The sequence below is a fragment of the Triturus cristatus genome, chromosome 10, assembly GCF_964204655.1.
Source record: "Triturus cristatus chromosome 10, aTriCri1.1, whole genome shotgun sequence".
Lineage (NCBI taxonomy): Eukaryota > Metazoa > Chordata > Amphibia > Caudata > Salamandridae > Triturus > Triturus cristatus.
Window position 1 is genome coordinate 1,113,217,218 of NC_140593.1, and position 6,257 is coordinate 1,113,223,474.

Consider the following 6,257-nt stretch of genomic DNA (forward strand, 5'->3'; position numbering starts at 1 on the left):
GAATGGCGTTTTAGAATACGTTGCATGGAAAAGGGTCAACATGGTGTATACGTGTTTTTGGGTGTTTTTTTATTTTTTATAAAAAAAATTTTTTTTTGCTTGGTTAACGTCATGATATACCGGATTCGGATGCTTCATTGCAGATCAGTTGTTTGGCCCGTGGTTATTTACGAGTTTGGAAAATACTTTTGTATTGTTTCAATTCTTTTTGTCTCTGCCCTATCCCTTGGCTGCGTCCTTACTCTCTCCCATCTTCTCTCTCCACCTCTTTGCTACATGTTCTCTCGTAATGTTTTCATTTTCCTCAACTCTCCTCTTTACTCTCTCTAATTCTTTTTTTGCTCCTTTTCGGTCTCTGTCCCTTCTCTCCTCTTTCTCTCCCCACCTGTCCCTTCTCTAACCCCACTCCTCTTCCTCTGCCCGCCCCCCATCCCTCTCTCTCGCAGTACTGCAGCATAGGCAGCACCAGGTCTCTGATGCCTTCTCAGTGTTGGCCCTGGGGGTGGAGGAGGTAAGTCAGCCCCCCAAGTGAATCCCATTATCAACAGATAGTGAACCTCTATTTACCAACAAGTACGGAGCGGTCTCGGGTGACGGCTGATGCGAACAGTGATCTGCTCTCGACCCCGGTAGAGCCTGTGGGTTGGGGGCGTTACCTTACTCTAGGAGAGGAAGTAAAAGTGATATCCTCCCCTCCCCCCACTCCACCTCTGTCTCTCCTCACCCTCCACCTCTCTCTCTCCTCCACTTCTGATTCCCTTCCAACTCGGTCTCTCCTCACCCTCCACCTCGGTCTCTCCTTACCCTCCACCTCGGTCTCTCCTCACCCTCCACCTCGGTCTCTCCTCACTCTCCACCTCGGTCTCTCCTCACCCTCCACCTCCGTCTCTCCTCACCCTCCACCTCCGTCTCTCCTCACCCTCCACCTCCGTCTCTCCTCACCCTCCAACTCTGTTTCTCCTCACCCTCCACCTCACCCTCCACGTGTCTCTCCTCACCCTCCACCTCCCCTCCTCACCATCCACGTGTCTCTCCTCACCCTCCACGTGTCTCTCCTCACCCTCCATGTGTCTCTCCTCACCCTCCACACGTGTCTCTCCTCACCCTCCACACGTCTCTCCTCACCCTCCACACGTCTCTCCTCACCCTCCACACGTCTCTCCTCACCCTCCACACGTGTCTCTCTTCACCCTCCAAACGTGTCTCTCCTCACCCTCCACACATGTCTCTCCTCACCCTCCACACGTGTCGCTCCTCACCCTCCAAACGTGTCAATCCTCACCCTCCACACGTGTCTCTGCTCACCCTCCACACGTGTCTCTGCTCACCCTCCACATGTGTCTCTGCTCACCCTCCACATGTGTCTCTGCTCACCCTCCATCACCCTCCACACGTGTCTCTGCTCACCCTCCACACGTGTCTCTGCTCACCCTCCACATGTGTCTCTGCTCACCCACCACATGTGTCTCTGCTCACCCTCCACGTGTCTCTGCTCACCCTCCACGTGTCTCTCCTCACCCTCCACACGTCTCTCCTCACCCTCCACACGTCTCTCCTCACCCTCCACACGTCTCTCTCCTCACCCTCCACCTCACCCTCCACACGTGTCTCTCCTCACCCTCGTGTCTCTCCTCACCCTCCACGTGTCTCTCCTCACCCTCCACGTGTCTCTCCTCACCCTCCACGTGTCTCTCCTCACCCTCCATGTCTCTCCTCACCCTCCATGTGTCTCTCCTCACCCTCCACGTGTCTCTCCTCACCCTCCACACGTCTCTCCTCACCCTCCACACGTGTTTCTCCTCACCCTCCACACGTGTCTCTCCTCACCCTCCACACGTGTCTCTCCTCACCCTCCATGTCTCTCCTCACCCTCCACACGTGTCTCTCCTCACCCTTCACACATGTCTCTCCTCACCCTCCACACGTGTCTCCTCACCCTCCGCCTCACCCTCCACATGTGTCTCCTCCTCACCCTCCACATGTGTCTCTGCTCACCCTCCACATGTGTCTCTGCTCACCCTCCACGTGTCTCTGCTCACCCTCCACGTGTCTCTCCTCACCCTCCACACGTCTCTCCTCACCCTCCACACGTCTCTCCTCACCCTCCACACGTCTCTCCTATCCCTCCACACGTCTCTCTCCTCACCCTCCACCTCACCCTCCTCACGTGTCTCTCCTCACCCTCGTGTCTCTCCTCACCCTCCACGTGTCTCTCCTCACCCTCCACGTGTCTCTCCTCACCCTCCACGTGTCTCTCCTCACCCTCCACACGTGTCTCTCCTCACCCTCCACACGTGTCTCTCCTCACCCTCCATGTCTCTCCTCACCCTCCACACGTGTCTCTCCTCACCCTTCACACGTGTCTCTCCTCACCCTCCACACGTCTCTCTCCACCCTCCACACGTCTCTCCTCACCCTCCACACGTCTCTCCTCACCCTCCGCACGTCTCTCTCCTCACCCTCCACCTCACCCTCCGCACGTGTCTCTCCTCACCCTCGTGTCTCTCCTCACCCTCCACGTGTCTCTCCTCACCCTCCACGTGTCTCTCCTCACCCTCCACGTGTCTCTCCTCACCCTCCACACGTGTCTCTCCTCACCCTCCACACGTGTCTCTCCTCACCCTCCATGTCTCTCCTCACCCTCCACACGTGTCCCTCCTCACCCTTCACACGTGTCTCTCCTCACCCTCCACACGTGTCTCCTCACCCTCCGCCTCACCCTCCACATGTGTCTCCTCACCCTCCACATGTGTCTCCTCCTCACCCTCCACAGGTGTCTCCTCCTCACGCTCCACATGTGTCTCTCCTCACCCTCCACACGTGTCTCTCCTCACCCTACACGTGTCTCTGCTCACCCTCCATGTGTCTCTCCTCACCCTCCACATGTCTCTCCTCACCCTCCACACGTCTCTCCTCACCCTCCACACGTCTCTCCTCACCCTCCACACGTCTCTCTCCTCACCCTCCACCTCACCCTCCACACGTGTCTCTCCTCACCCTCGTGTCTCTCCTCACCCTCCACGTGTCTCTCCTCACCCTCCACGTGTCTCTCCTCACCCTCCACGTGTCTCTCCTCACCCTCCATGTCTCTCCTCACCCTCCACGTGTCTCTCCTCACCCTCCACGTGTCTCTCCTCACCCTCCACACGTCTCTCCTCACCCTCCACACGTGTCTCTCCTCACCCTCCACACGTGTCTCTCTTCACCCTCCACACGTGTCTCTCCTCACCCTCCATGTCTCTCCTCACCCTCCACACATGTCTCTCCTCACCCTTCACACGTGTCTCTCCTCACCCTCCACACGTGTCTCCTCACCCTCCGCCTCACCCTCCACATGTGTCTCCTCCTCACCCTCCACATGTGTCTCCTCCTCACCCTCCACAGGTGTCTCCTCCTCATGCTCCACATGTGTCTCTCCTCACCCTCCACACGTGTCTCTCCTCACCCTCCACACGTGTCTCTCCTCACCCTACACGTGTCTCTCCTCACCCTCCATGTGTCTCTCCTCACCCTCCACGTGTCTCTGCTGCACGCCTCACACTGCTGCACGCCACACACTGCTGCATGCCTCACACTGCTGCACGCCTCACACTGCTGCATGCCTCACACTGCTGCACACCTCACACTGCTGCACGCCACACACTGCTGCATGCCGCTGCACGCCACACACTGCTGTACGCCTCACACTGCTGCACGCCACACACTACCACACACTGCTGCACGCCGCACACTGCTGCACGCCACACACTGCTGCACGCCACACACTGCCACACACTGCTGCACGCCACACACTGCTGCACACCGCACACTGCTGCACGCCGCACACTGCTGCATGCCGCACACTGCTGCATGCCACACACTGCTACACGAAACATTGCTGCACGCCACACACTGCTGCACGGCACACACTGATGCAACCGGCACACTGCTGCACGCCACACACTGCTGCACACTGCTGCATTACTCACTGCTGCATGCTGCACGACACTGCTGCACGCAGCACACTGCTGCACGCCACAGTGCTGCATGCCTCACACTGCTACACGAAACACTGCTGCACGCTGCACACTGCTGCACGCCGCACACTGCTGCACGCCGCACACTGCTGCATGTCGCACACTACTGCACACCTCACACTGCTGCACGCCTCACACTGCTGCACGCTGCACACTGCTGCACTCCACACATTGCTTTTATGCGAGTTTATGCTACTGACATTGTAAATGACAATGCCTTTTATTTGTTTTAAAACCAAAACATAAATAAAAGGCATTGTAATTTTACAATGCCAATAGCTCAAACTCTTATAAATGCGAGACCTATTGCATTGCAAATGCTTGTTCTTTCAGGGACTCAGCATTACAACCAACGACATCACTGCTTTTGTTCTTTTTTATGCAGCACAACATACTCTGAAAAAACTGCCTGAAATCACCTGACAAGTACCAATAAATTATTGGGTAGCTGCAGCTCTTAACAGCAGACAGAGCATTAAGAACTGACCCACACTTACCAGAACATGATGCCCCATTACATGTTGTAAGCGAAGGTAGGGCTGCAAAACAATCAAGTTGAAAATGTGCTCTGGAGCCATAAAACCATATGGATGACAAAAAGCATGACAACCATTCTTGTCCTGTCAGAACCCTTGTACTCTGAGACATTGAATGGTGGGACCAGTGGTTGTGCTTTGGCTGCAGTCATACATAGACTGAGAGCACACACCTCCAAAGGCTGCAAAAAAACTAGGCAAAAGTGGGGAAGGGTAAAATAATAAAGGCGAAATTGACTAGGTCTGACGAAAGAGCACATGGGATGGTCCTCATGTGAAGATGCAAAGAAAGTCACATGAAGTGCACACAAAATGGAGAACAACCAAACTGCTATGCAGAGTAGAGAAGCCACCTTTGCTCAGAGGGGACGTACACAATGGTCAATGCCCATCACTGTCACAGATGATTAATGAACTGTACTGAGAGTAGGAACTTACACAAGAAGATGCCAAGGGGCCAATTATTCGTAGCTTCGTGAGCGGCAAGGAAAATGAAGGCCAGCATAAGGAGATTATCCCCTATGGCTAAATTGAAAATGTAAATGTTGGAGACAGTTCTCATCGTGGCATATGTCAAGAATATGAACATCACCAAAGTGTTGCTGACAATCCCAATCAAGGATATCAGAATGTAACAGATGGCAAAGGGGAGGCTCTTATATGGGGTGATGATGTCTTCTGGGTAGAGAGTGTCAGTGAAGTTATCGTTCCACTATCCATTTCCAAAGAAGTCCTTAAAAGCATCCTCCATATCTCTTATATTTTGGCATATTCCAAAGTTGAGCTAAAATGTTCTTCAGACTGTGTCTGAACTCTATGTGAAAAAAAGAATAGAAAAAAAACAATCAGGTGTAAACCACATTGAATCCTTAGCCATGTCTCAGACGTATCTTCAGTAACTAAGGAACACTGAGTGACAGTCCTAATTAAAAGAATATAACAAGAACAAAGGATTTCATTAAAAAAAGAACTATGGGGCATATCAGCAACGAGGCGATATAAAATTATCGCTGCGTTTGCGTCCGTTTTCGGGTGAAAAGCGTCGATAATTTTATCGCCTAATCAGCAAGGTCACGCTGTCGCGTGAAACCTTGCATTAGCGCCCGGATTCTTAACGCCCAGCTTTGCATCTCTAATGAGATGCAAAGTGGGCGTTCCTGACCTGACATGACTGGAGAAATGTCGCTAAGCGACATTTCTCCTGTCATCAAGCCCCACGCTATGAAACATAGCGGCAAGAAAAGTAGCGATAACCCCTGTTATTGCTACTTTCCTTACGCCAGCTTCAGGACTGACTTAGCCATGATATCCTATGGAAGGTGGATATCATGGCTAAGTATGTGAGGCCCTATCAGCAAGCTAACGCCAATCTTTGTGAGATTATCGCTGGGTTTCCAGCGATAATCTCGCATTTGGCAGTTAGCGCCAGGATTTTTATCGCTTTTGAGATAAGCGTTGCTAATAGCACGCTATCTCAGAGATAAAAATCCACGTTAGCCGGCGATAATTATCCTAGCGCTAAGTGCGCTTAGCGATATTTATCGCCGGTTGTTGCTGATATGCCCCCAAATTCTTGTGAAAGCAAGCTTGTGCATGACCTAACAAAGCACAGTAATGTTTTATTTGCACAAGGTTTTAATGGACCTACTTCACCAGCCCTTTCTTTTTAAGCACAAATGCCAGACTAAGGGTCATCTCAATTTAC

The 6,257-nt window shown here is 52.9% G+C and overlaps 1 pseudogene; it reads right to left on the bottom strand.

Moving 5' to 3' along the window:
- Positions 1-4,319: 4,319 nt before the first annotated feature.
- Positions 4,320-5,303, bottom strand: LOC146796660 (somatostatin receptor type 1-like; annotated as a pseudogene).
- Positions 5,304-6,257: the final 954 nt, after the last annotated feature.